Genomic DNA, 13,669 nt, shown 5'->3' with positions numbered 1-13,669 from the left:
TCTATGAGTCATGCTGCTGCATTCTGAATCAACTGGAGCTGGTGCAGGCCCTTTGTAGTCAGATCATTGTATAGTGCATTGCAGTAATCCAGTCTTGATGTTATCATGGTATGTACAACTGGGATAAGATTTACCTTCTCGATGTAAGGAGAGAGGCAGCATAGCTATTGCAAATAGTAGAAGCAGCTCTTGAAGATTGCTTGGATTTGAGGAATCAGAGTAAGTGTTAAATCTAACTGTATTCCAAGGTTCCTGCGTGGGAGTTCATACTTCCTAAAAGGGATTTTGATGTCAGGTATGTATCCACTTGTGTTAGGGACCCAGAGAAGCTCGGTTTTACTTGGGTTCAGGCAAAGTTTGTTGTGTTTTCACTGTTGATTTCTTATAAAACTGTGTTGGCTAATTATATTGAGGTCATGCCCAAAATACCCTGGCTTAGGAGTGCAGTTCATTCCTTCCTTGAGGGAACATGTACAAGGAAGCAGACAGGGAAAGGACAGGGAGAAAGCCAAGTACAGGTAAAAAGAGGGAGAAGCATGCAAGAGGAAGAAAGGGGTGGAGAGCAGAGAAAGGAAGAGGTACCAGGAGAGTTCCCAGAATCCACTGCCAAGCACAAGTAAAGAGAAGAAGAAGAACAAGGGTACCATAGAAAGAAAAGATACAGGGAGAGTTTCCAGTATTCATTGCTGAGCACATACTAGCGGAAGATACAAAAGAAGGAAGAGATGCAGGGAGAGTTTCCAGAATCCCCTGATAGCATAAGAGGGATAGAGATAAGTAAGGGTAAAGTGAGGGAGAAGTGGAAGATAAAAGGGAATGGAGAAGGGAAGTTCCCAGAATCCCCAGTTTTAATGCACTTCTGGAATGAAAGATAATCCAGTTTTCTGCATTTGATTGTTGGTAAAGGGTAGTGGGTTCTGCTTGTCATGGGTTCTGTAACCCACCATCTCCTGGTTTTTACTTTCTTATGGTACAAAGATATTGGTGTAAGCTCAGTTTTTTGTAGATGAGCTATTACTGTTGTTTTTCTGCTGTGTTATATAAGTTTTCTGTGCATGCAGCATGCTGGAGATTTGTTTTGAATAAAGAGGATTAAGTTCCTCCTTTGAATGAAAAGGATTAAGTTCCTCCTTAAATTCTTTTTTTGTGAGGCTTACAGTTGGTATATCCATTTCCCACCCTCTTCTATTCTTTACTTCCAGGATAATCATTTGGAGTGGTGGATAGCAAAATGCCAAACATTTACGAAACTTTGAAGGCAAACTGCCAGCACCTGTATCAATGTTCAAGCAGTTTGCAGCTAGGAGGAAGAGAGACCCCTTTCTCTCTCTCCCGGCAATCTTCTTGGCTGTGATAGAAAGTCCTCTTTCAAAGAGTCTCCTGTTCCTGTGTCACTCACTCAGTGAAATCCAAAAGAAGAAAGCTGCTTAATAAAAGAGACCCGATCTGAGGTAAGACATTGAAACTTTTAAAGTAAAGGTTCATAGATTTGATACACCGCCTTTCTGTGGTTCAACCAAATCAGTTTACATATATTATATGCAGATACTTTCTCTGTCCCTAGCCGGTTGGCCGGGTCACACTCCGAGTTTTGTACTTGGGGCAATGGAGGGTTAGGTAACTTGCCCAGTGTCACAAGGAGCTGCCGTGGGAATCAAATCCTGTTCCCCAGGTTCTCAGTCCACTGCATTAACCATTAGGCTGCTACTACGCCTCCATAAACCAAGTTTGTGGCATTCCTAGATTTATCCTCTGTGTTTGATTCTGTTATTCATATTCCTAAGGGGAGAGGGTAACTGAGCTAATGAGAGGAAAAGAGAACAGGGTGAAATGTGAACGGGAGGGGAAAGAGGTATAAAGGGTGGAGTGAATGTGAAGTACACTATTGCAATGGAATTCATGTTCGGCTGCAACAACTGCTTACAGAATAAGTCCTCTCTGTGTTAATTTCTTATGAGAATGCAGTCCATGTTACTGATTTTACATCAATAATACTTTCTTTGGCCTAAATGGCACCTTAATTTTAATGTCTGGACTCTCTTCCTGTTCCTCAGACTGCCATGCTGCAGAGAGGCAGTGCTCCCATCTGCGAGGAGGGGTAAAAAGTCTCTCATGCGTCACTCTTGATATTATCTGGGGTCAAGCTCTGCAGAGTTAGCTCTAGTTTCACAGGCACATTTGTTTAACTGTGTTAATTAGGAATGGGTTTTTTTTTTTTTGTAAACTGCCTAGTACTATATTAGATAGGCAGGATATAAAAGATTTTAATACATAAATAAATAATCCAGGAGCTGCAGAGAGGCCCATTCACGCTCTGCTGATAGGGCGTGCTGATGCAATTATTGTTCCATGGTGTAATTAAGTGTAAGTAGGGCTTCTGCACTGCCTGAGGTGTTTATAGATTGCAAATTTAGATGTTTGCTTTTTCAGGCAATTAGGCAGGCAGGGGCCGATATTCTGCCATAAGTACATAAGTATTGCCATACTGGGAAAGACCAAAGGTCGATCGAGCCCAGCATCCTGTTTCCAACAGTGGCCAATCCAGGTCACAGATACCCGGCAAGGTCCCAAAAATGTACAAAACATTTTATACTGCTTATCCCAGAAATAGTGGATTTTGACATTTACTTTTGAGGTGTGCGTGTGCTCAATATTGTATGACATACGGAGGAATACATTTATAGACAATTTTGAAATTCAACAGATGTTCTGAATATTGTCTATATAAGCCTCCCTGTCATTGGTGTGACCCCTGACGCAGGTGCGGTAGCACTGAAACACGGCCCGTGTCGGGTCTTCCTTCAATCAAATTTGATCATTAAAAAGTTTTTCAACATAAGTTTTGCGTCCCTTTTGTTTTTAAAGGCCCTTTATGCTGTTTTTTTGCTTGGTGTGTGCATTTGCACCATACTTTAGTTGGTGCAAATGGCCACGCCTAAAATTAAGCGTGACTCCCAGACATAAGTGCTATTCTATAAAGTACACCTAACTTTAAGCACAGCTTCTAGTATAGTGATTTTTTTTTTCTATGCTGATTGTTGTGGCTCCATACACAGAAGCCAGCCCTATATAAGATATGTACACATTTACAGAATAGCACTGAGGTGAATCTTTGGCATTTACGTATGATGTGCACATAAACACGCATATTGAGTGCATAAATGTTACCATTGTATTTATAGAATAGATGTATCCCCAATATGTGCAACGCCACTAAAAATGTACCTAATCTACACATGTACTCCGGGTGAATTAATGGACATTACTGGATGTCCCATTTGAAAATTGGGAAGTGGGCCAATGACTCCAGGGAGAAGGGATACTGATGTACAAAGTACCACTTTATTCACAGACTCGACACAGTACCGTGTTTCGGCCACAAGCCTGCCTCAGGAGTCTTAAATGATTCTGGTACTAGGAATCAATCTGGAGGTTAGGAAGTAAGAATCAGTCAGAAGGTTAAATGGTCTTTAAAAAGACCCTTGGAGATTAGATACGTTACTCTGTAGTCTGTATTGAAAACGGAACAGCAGTTCACATGCTGTTCCGTTTTCAATACAGACTACAGAGTAGCGTATCTAATCTCCAAGGGTCTTTTTAAAGTAACCTTCTGACTGATTCTTACTTCCTAACCTCCAGATCGATTCCTAGTACCAGAATCATTTAAGACTCCTGAGGCAGGCCTGTGGCCGAAACACGGTACTGTGTCGAGTCTGTGAATAAAGTGGTACTTTGTACATCAGTATCCCGTCTCCCTGGAGTCATTGGTCCACTTCCCACTTCCCTTTATTTGTTGATTTCTCGTGGGAGTTAGTGTTCATCCACTTTGGTGGATCACCTCCTCCATTTGAAAATTGCCACATACATGTTTTTGAAGAGTACTAAAATGATGTGTTTCTAGAAACATTTTTCACTTGATTCCATTTAGCATAACTTAATTCTATTTCTCTTTTTCCTGCTTTACTTGCACTTTTATTATTAGAATTTGGGGGGATCACTGCAAATTCACACTGGTTTTTTGACTTCTTCATATTTGACTTTTCCTTATGCTCTTCTCCCTCTGTACCACCCCATGAACCTCTGCTTCTCCCTTAGCCCTTCCCATGGTCCTCTGCTCATTCTTCCTAACCTCCAAACCACTGCCTCTCCCATCTGCAAACTTTTTCTCCTCAGCCGATCTGTGTTCCTCTTCCTCTGCACCGATTTCACCCTGATCCAGTACCTCTCCCATTGACTTTTACATACTTTGACTCCTTCGTCCATAAACTAACACTTTTCTCTCTGCCTCCTCCCCTCATAAACTTTTGAAGCAGAGGTCTGCATGGAAAATGTATTGGAGCCAAACAAAATATTCCTACTTGGAGTCCCTAGTGGGGAAGCATTAGTCTTACCACCTCCTCTTTCATTTTTCTTACTAGGGCTTTGGAAATATCTTGTTCGGAGGATGAAAAAACATGTAGCTATACAGAGGCAAATTCTCAGCAGCTGTAGCAGCCATAATAATTTGCATGCTAGCGCTGGTGTTTAAATTATTATGTATATTCATCTTCACTAGACTTGTCCGGATCGTTAACCGGGTACCAGCACTGAATATCGGCAATAGAAATTACTTATTTATTTAAAATATTTATATCCCACACTATCAAATTTCTAGATGGGTTACAGTTAAACACATACACATTTACAACAATAAACACAGAGTTATGGAGGAAATTCTGTAACTTGGCGACTTGAATTAGGGGCCACAATGGGGCATGAGGGGCATTTACAATACAGCATAGAGGCAGTGATCTAGAGTCAATTGCAGTAGAAAACTACCAAAAGCAGATAAGCATTAGTAGAAAATTGTAATTTATTTAAAACAAAGCACTCGACATGGCCACATTCACCTCAACAGGCTGCGAAAGGGGTGGAGACTAAAGAGAATTTTAATCAAAGCTTTCTCCTAAAGCCTATTTCAATCCTTAAAAAGATTCAGCACTGTTCACACAGAGCAGCAGCCATGATATTTAATCAGAGAACGAAAAGAGTGGGGGTGGACCAAATGACCCTCCAGTAGCCAGAAGATGAATGAAAAGCACACTTTTCCTATAAACCAATGGCTTCCAAACCTAGTTGTGGAGGCACCCCAGCTGGTCAGATTTTCAGGATATTCACAATGAATATTCATGAGGGAGATTTGCATGCACTACTTCTACTGCATTCAAACCTCTCTCATGAATATTCATTGTGGGTATCCTGAAAACCTGACTGGCTGGGGTGCCTCCAGGGCCAGGTTTAAGAACCACTGCAATAAACAGTTCATTTTAATCTATCTTCTCTCTACTGGAGGGTCATTTGGTCCAGTCCCAGGCTATTGTTTCTCTGGTAGGCAATATGTAGGGGATTTGTTTTTCCTGGTTTGTTTTCAATGATATAGTGAGATCAATATACCCTATTAGAGCAGACCATAATAAGCCTTTTTAAACAAATCTGTTTTTTACAGCTTCAGAAAAGAGACATTATAGAAATTTGATCGTAAATCAGCTGGTAATGAATCCCCCCCCCCCCCCCAAATAGAAGAATGATATTCATGAAATCTTTGAGGGCATTTCTAAAAATGAAAAAAAAAAACTTATTAGCTGAACAAAGAGATTCAGGACAGTAAGAGGTAGTAATTCTAAAAAGGTTCCTGACATTTAGACGCTAGGATACTGCGCACTAAGCTTGAATTCTATTATTTGCAATTATATGTGTAAATGGTACTATACAGTACAAGTGTAAGTGGGCGTTTATGTGCCAACATTTAGGCAGAGCTGCTGACTCTGTGTCAATGGCTGGTGTAAATGACTGTGACTAAATGTTGCAGTTACACAGGTAATTGACAGTATTCTAGAATCTTAGTACATAGGTGCTGGGAATGACCCATCCATGCCCACGCCCCCTTGCAGTTACGTGCTAAAACTTTTCCACAGTGTTTCTAGAATTGCGACTAAGGGCCCGATGCATCAAGCTTACTGTGCTGTTAACGACTGGGATTCATTTCAGATCTCTAGGTGCACTATATAGAGTCTAAAGCAAACATTATTTAGCCAGTAATGCACAAAAGGGTTTTCCATGGATCTGCCATATGCTGTTAGCAGCTATGAAAACCCTATGCAAATGCATTAGAAGGAGCTCATTAGTATTAAAATGAGCATTCCGAGTAATGCACAGACAGTTCTAGGCACGGAGCGCCTACCTTTAACGTGCTGTTGTTATGGGCAGCAGTCTGCTTGCTCTGTATAGTAGTGCAAGCAAACTGTCCCCTATAAGACAGGCACAAATGCATGGACCCCCTCAGAATATTTTGGTATCCCTGGTGGTCCAATGGACCACTTCCTGACCCCCCTGCCCCCACGCCTCCCAACTCCAAGCACAAAAAGTGGACCCGGTCATTCTGACCCCCCCACACCCCCTCCCGACCCCCCCCCCCAAGCAATAATCACCCTGGTGGTCTAGTGACCCCTCTCTTGGAGGAGGAGTAACCTAGTGGTTAGTGCAGCGGGCTTGGATCCTGGGGAACTGGGTTCAATTCCCACTGCAGCTCCTTGTGACTGTGGGCAAGTCACTTAACCCTCCATTGCCCCTGGTACAAAATAAGTACCTGAATATATGTAAACCACTTTGAATGTAGTTGCAAACTACCACAGAAAGGCAGTATATCAAGTCCCATTTCCCTTCCCCTTCCCTTCTTCTTTCTCCCCCATCCATCTCTATCTTGTAAACCATAGAGGTAGAAAGGGCAGGAGCAACACCTCCTTCCTCCTGCTTCTGGGCCTATCCTGCACAAAATGGCGGCACCCAGCCCTGTCCAGTGCATTCTGGGATGCACTGAGCAGGGCTAAGCACCATATAAGGAGTTTTCTTCCTTATATGGTGCTTAGCCATGCCCAGTGCATCCCAGAATGCATCAGGAAGGGCTGGGCACCTCACTTTTGTGCAGGCAGGCAGGCCCGGAGGCAGGAGGGGAGGAGATGTTGCTCCTGCTCTCGTAACTCCATCGTTTTCAAGGTACAGACAGACAGCAGGGGAGGGAAGAGGGAGGAGGGGAGGGGGGTCAATAGACTACTAGGGCGAGTCTTGCTTAGGGGGGACCACTAGGGATTTTTTTGCTTAGAGGGAGCGGTGGTTCAGGGTCCACTGGCCCACCAGGATTTTTCAGTTCCAGGAGGGGCACTGAGAGGGTGTCTGGAGGTGGTCTACTGGACTACTATGGATTTTCTTGTTCTGAGGGAGTCAGGAGGCAGTCCACTGGACCACCAGGGATTTGGTGAAAGCTGTCAAATGCATTTGACAGGAGTGTCAAATACATTTGACAGCTTCCAGTCACAAATAGTGGTCCATGCACAAAAGGGGATCTGTGCATCTCATTTGCATACGATCCCCTTTGTGCATTGGTCGCTGTTTGCAATCCAGTAATTTTTCTAGTGGTACCTGTATTTCCCGGGAGCCACTGTGCATTGGCCCAAGTGTAATTATGCCTGAGCTGTAACCGCAAATTAGTGCCAATTAACTCTAATTATCAGAGATAATTGGTTGTTAGTACCAATTAGCAGCTAATTTTCCCAGTAACTTACACAATAACATAGTAGATGATGGTAGATAAAGACTTGTATGGTCTATCAAGTCTGCCCAGCAAGATAAACTCATAGCATAAGCTATGATGTGATACTACATACATATACTTTATTTTGATTTGTCCTTGCCATTTTCAGGGCACAGACTGTAGAAAAGTCTGCTTGGCACTGGCCTTGTTCTCCAACTTTTGAAGTTGTCACTGAAGCCCCACTCCAACCCATCCAAATCTGTCCACAGCACAGACCGTAGAAGTCTGCCCAGCTCTGGCCTATCTCTCCAGCCACAATCAGGGCACAAACCATAAAAATCTGCCCAGCACTGGCCTTGTTATCCAGCTACTGAAATTGAATCTGTCCTGCCCAGTATTAGCTTTGCTTTTGATTCCCAATTACTGGTGTTGCCATCTAATCACTGCTAAGCTTGTTTGGTTCCATGCCTTCTATATAGGATTCCTTAGTTTATCCCACACATTTTTGAATTCTGTTACCATTTTCATCTCCACCACCTCCCACAGGAGGGCATTCTAGGCATCTATCACCCTCTCCATGAAAAAGAACTTCCTGACATTATTCCTGAGTCCCCCCCCCCCCCCCCCCCCCCGCCGCCAACCTCAACTTATGCACATAACTGGCATTATTCTGTAACTTGTGCACACCATTTTGTGCTCTAAGCTCAAAATAATACATAATATTGTTTATGTATTAATGGAAATCACTTAGAACATAAACCATAAACCACTACTAAATGGACTTGGGAAAAATCCACAATTCCAGGAATAACATATATAGAATGTTTGTACGTTTGGGAAGCTTGCCAGGTGCCCTTGGCCTGGATTGGCCGCTGTCGTGGACAGGATGCTGGGCTCGATGGACCCTTGGTCTTTTCCCAGTGTGGCATTACTTATGTATTTATTGTAATCAGCATATGTAGAATGTTTAAAATAAATAAATACATAGATAGATTTTTCCACTAGGAGAGAGTTCAAAGCATCCACTCCCTTTTCATGAACAATTATTTTCTAACCTTACTCCTTAGTCTACCTCCCTTTCCATCTCATATCTTGACTTCCTATTCTAGCATTTTCTTTCCACTGAAAAATGTTTGCTTTTTGTGTAATATTTGCATCTCTAAAGTATTTGAATATCTCACCCATATCCCGCTTTCTCCCCTGTCCTCTACATATAGATATTTAAGTTTAAGGGCCCTGTTTACTAAGCAGCGTTAAATGCACACCAACTTTTTTAACACGCGTTAACCATGTATGCTCGTTAACCATGTACGTGCCTACAATATCCCTATAGGCGCCTATACGGTTAGCGTGCATGCTAAGTGTAGGCACGCTAAAAACACTAACACACCTTATAAACAGGGCTCTAAGTCTCATTTCAAAAGTCATGCATCTTTTGATAGTTTTTGTTACATTACAGTGCATTACAGCATGACTTATATTCTGCTGTCAACCTCTCGGTTCTATGTGGATTACACTTTAAAGACACTGGACAATCACCAGGAGCATACATCAAGAGTAATAAAATAACTATCATCTTAAGCTTAACTCAATAACCTGATATAATAACAACAGTTATAAACAATATAACACCACTATTTTGAAATATCATTCTCTAGCATTCAGGACATATTTCCTAAATAATTGTGTCTTAAGATTGATTGTAAATTGTATATAGTCTGCTACAGATAATAAAGGGCCTAAAAACTCTTTATCTAGGCTTGAAATGAAAGAAGATTCTCAACAAGTTTAAATCCCTTTTTATTTTTCAAAGAGGAGTAGGCAAATAGTTTAGTGGACTAATAATTTTAGTGGACACCTGAAGTAAATAGCAATTGAATAGATATAATGTCACAATGCCAAAGATGGTCTTTTTTTTTTTGTTACATTTGTACCCCGTGCTTTCCCACTCATGGCAGCTTACATGGGGCAATGGAGGATTAAGTGGCTTGCCCAGAGTCACAAGGAGCTGCCTGTACCTGAAGTGGGAATTGAACTCAGTTCCTCAGGACCAAAGTCCACCACCCTAACCACTAGGCCACTCCTAGCAATTGAATAGATATAATGTCACAATGCCAAAGATGGTCTTAAAAGTTAAACAGAGAAATTTAAACAGAACTCTAGCATATGTCTGAGCTAGATCTATCTACATCTTTTTGGAATTGCAGTGTCCAGAATCAGGTACACTACTCCAAATATGGTCTTACCACTGACCTTTACAGAGACACTGTAACCTTCTTTTTACTATTGGTTATTAGAGAGATGCTTCCATTGGACATGAAATAGGAAATTACAACAACGTTTCCTATTTTATTTCATTTTGTATTTCAAATAAAATGTAAAACTTCTATATTTCAGACATCTCTGTTTTATTTAATTTTTAACAATTCCACCTCTTCCCGCTAGGTGAAATAAAACTAAAAAGCCCACAGACACTCTTCCCTCATCTCCATGTTCCAAACTACATTTGTGCTTTCTTCATGGAGCATCAGTGCTCACCAGTCAACTCTACCCTGCTACTGTAGTAATATAAAAAGACACCATTTTGTTGCATGTCAGAAATTCAAAATAGACCAACTTTGAGTCAACTGGTACTATTTTGTGGGACAGAGATTTTTCCTTTCCATGAAGTAACCATTGATCTGGAAAGAGGTTTGGGTGAGATCTAAAGGCTAGGTAAGAGGGAAAGAGCAGCCATACAATGTTTGCTTTTAGAGTGGGGTATGGATGGGCTAGGCCTGACATTTTTAGACATGTTTCTCAAAAAAATGAAACCACCTATTGTTGTGGTTCAGTCCATCTGTCTGTCCGTGTCCGTTCATCTTATTTATCTGTTTGCTCATGTGCAAACAATCAAAGGTGTGGAGATTAAAAACGAATAGAAGGAAAGAGAGCTGTGTGTTGGTGAAGAGGCCAGGCCTCACCATCCAATCGCCCAAAGAAGACAGTAGAATGAGGGCCTCATCCCCCACAGTACAAAAGAAAAGAATGACCCACACCACTGAAATTTATTTTATTTATATATTTTGATATACTATAGTGGATCTGAAATAGGTGTCTAAGCAGATAATAAGTTTAAATGACAGGAGGAGAAAAAGAAAAGAGGTAGGAGCAGGGAAGAGAAAGGAATCATGGAGTGGTAGACTTGAAGGATTCTATGAAGAGATGGGTTTTGAGCAGTTTCTTGAAGGATGTAACAATGGACTGATTTCTGATGTGGAGAGGGAGCTTGTTACATAGTTTGGAGCCTAGGTATCTGAAAGCAGAATCATGTGAGATTGTGAGATGAAGGATGGACAGAGAGGGGAGTGTGAGGAGGTTATTATCAGCTGAACGAAGACAGTGTAGAGGATAAGCAAGTTATTGATGTAGTCTGGTAGCAATGCCGGAGAAATAGAAACTGAAATACAAGATATCAGAGATGCATATTTCCCAAAGCTGACATATTCCGATTAATAAATTCAGAATAAAATATTTTTTTCTACCTTTGTCTGAGCATTTTATTTTGGTCCAAGTGTCTGTTTTCTGCTTTTCTCTATTTTTCCTTTTTTTCAGGGTTTCCTGTCCAATTGGCATTTATTCTCTCTCCATGTTGTTTGAGGGAATCTGGAACTACGGAAGAAATCCCCATAGCTCCACCAGTTTTCCCTCTTATTCAAGGCAGAAAAACAAAAGGGAGAAATTCCATGTAATGAAGGACTTTCCCAATAGAGAGCACTGGGATGCATGTAAGCTGAGGGAGGATGTAGATTACATGAGGAGGAGGGGAGATATAGTGAGGACTGGCTGGGGCCAGTTCAAAGGGGAGCGGTTCCCAAGGGAGGAGCAAGATAGTATAAAATCTCCGAGTGAGTTGGACTTGGTGGATCCCATGGAAGTGGAGGAGTATCCCCAAACCGAGAAAACCAGAACTTATGATGAAGAGGTGTCCATCCCTAGAGATCCCAGGGAAGAGATGGAGGTTCAGTACCTTTAACAACTAGTGAAAGGTAGCAGTCAGCAGTGTCTCTAAACAGGAAGCAAATGATTATCCTATGATGAAATAGGATACCTTTCTTTTTTCTTTCTTATGTGAAGTTCCTGTTACTGGCAGAAGTCCTTCCCACAGGAAATTGTATCAAAGGAGGTAGGACTCCATAGCTTGAGGGGCCAGCCAGTCGGAAGCAGTGTATCTCTACATCATTGCTGCTGCCAGCAATCCACTCTAAATTTACAGGGCCACAAGGTGAGAGGGGTGTAGGAAAGGTAGAGGGAAAGATGCTAGACCTGCAGGATGGGAAGGGAGAGAGAGAGTGTTGAACCCATGGGGGACCAAGAATCAGAATCCAAGAGCAAATTCAAAGAGGAGTGGCACAGCAGGCAGACCCTTCTATTAGGTAGTTCTGGGCTTTTTGCCAGACTCGCTCAATGGTAGCTATGCCCCTGGTAAACAGCAATATTATCTCTCATCTGGGAACTAACAGAAATGGATATTTGTATGTGTTTGTTTTTTGTTTTTTTGTGGTTTGATGTGCTTGATGGTTTTATGATTATTAATGTTTATTGTAATCCGCGTAGACTACCAGACAATGTGAGATATACATTTTGTAAATTGTATTTCTATTATTCTGTGAATCCTATTGGGGGGGTGTTTGTTTTTTTACAATTTCCAAAGAATATAAGAAACAAGAAATAATATAGCATAAGAAGAAATTCAGAAAACAAAATAACCACACATCATAGAGAAATATCCCTAACCCCAGTCCTGGTAATATCATCAATTTAAAAAATGACACCAATTCTCATTGAGCATGAAATTTCAAGTTTTAAACATAATACAGATGGTTTTCTTACATTGAGGAGTGTTCTTAGACAAAGAGAATTGTTGTAGGTCTTAAATTTCTGAACTGTGGTTAAAAGTTGGATAACCCTCATTTTGACTACTATAATGGATTGTTAGTAGGGTTGTCAAATTATGTTTTGTGGGCATTACAAATGGCACAAAATTCAGTGGCTAGAGTGATTGTAGGTTGTTCATGTTATGAGCATATTTCACCTATTTTACAGCATTAATGTTTAGTAACTCCTATTTATTTTGAAGGGTTATTGCTTGATATTTAAGATTGATTTTGTTTACTTTTATGTCAGAAGTATGTTTTATTATATTGTTTATCACTTTAACTATCTATGTTACTATTGTAAGCTGCCAAGAACTTTCTGGATTGTGCGGGTAGTAAATCATTTAAATAAATAAATACATTCTCCATCCTCCAAACAGTCTATAAAAATAGGCAAACACCACCTTATTTTTCCAGCTTATCTAACCAGAATTCTTCCAAGTGTGCAGAATCAAAATAAGCACAATACTTTTCTTGATAGAAATCTACAGAGATATCATAGAAACAAAGATGCTCCTATCACTAATACATGAGATTTTAACTGAAGAAATAAACACCTCCAGGCTTGAATTGCTCTAGAAATATCCGGAAACATTGTAATTTTTTGTCCACAATACATAACATCTTTCATACCAAAATAAAATTTAAGTAATTTTCTCAATCACAGAACCAAAGGGAAACAGAATGTTACTATATTAATCATTAAAGAATGTATTAATTAAATTTCTACATTTTCTGCCCAGTATTCAGTGCTATTTAACCAGTCATAATGGCTGCTGACCTGTTAAATAGCACTTTACTGGCTATCCATCGATATTCAGCAGGCGATAACCAGCTATCACCCACTGAATATCCCTGATTAGCGACTTGTGGGTTCCTCAAGTTTGGCTCCTACAGTATTATCTAATGTCCAATGCAACAGTATTAGTATGTCCTGCTGTCTATACCACAGATTACAGGACTGAATATAGTAGGACATTAGGATTACCTAATATCCGGTGAGAAAAATGGGAGCCCTATAACTGGACGCGGAAATAATAGGAAACTGAAAATTTCATGGCCACGGTAGAAATGGGCTAGGTGCATGGAAAAGTCCACGGGCTGAGCCCATGTCTGACCATGGCTTCATCCATTATCAGGAAATGAGATTATTTGACGGTTCTATTTAATCAGACCTCATCTCACC

The 13,669-nt window shown here is 40.8% G+C and overlaps 1 protein-coding gene across 3 annotated transcripts in view; it reads left to right on the top strand.

Annotated features, from left to right (window-relative positions):
- Window positions 1–1,188: 1,188 nt before the first annotated feature.
- Window positions 1,189–13,669, top strand: part of FMO3 (flavin containing dimethylaniline monoxygenase 3) — a 63,398-nt gene continuing 50,917 nt past the window's right edge. For all 3 annotated transcript variants that reach the window (XM_030205513.1, XM_030205512.1, XM_030205514.1), the window contains exon 1: window positions 1,189–1,451. The gene's annotated coding sequence lies outside the window, so the exon portion shown is untranslated. The remainder of the gene's footprint in view (window positions 1,452–13,669) is intronic.

The sequence above is a fragment of the Microcaecilia unicolor genome, chromosome 6 (assembly GCF_901765095.1).
Source record: "Microcaecilia unicolor chromosome 6, aMicUni1.1, whole genome shotgun sequence".
Lineage (NCBI taxonomy): Eukaryota > Metazoa > Chordata > Amphibia > Gymnophiona > Siphonopidae > Microcaecilia > Microcaecilia unicolor.
The sequence above is the reverse complement of the archived record's forward strand: the minus strand, read 5'-3'. Positions and strand labels throughout refer to the sequence as shown.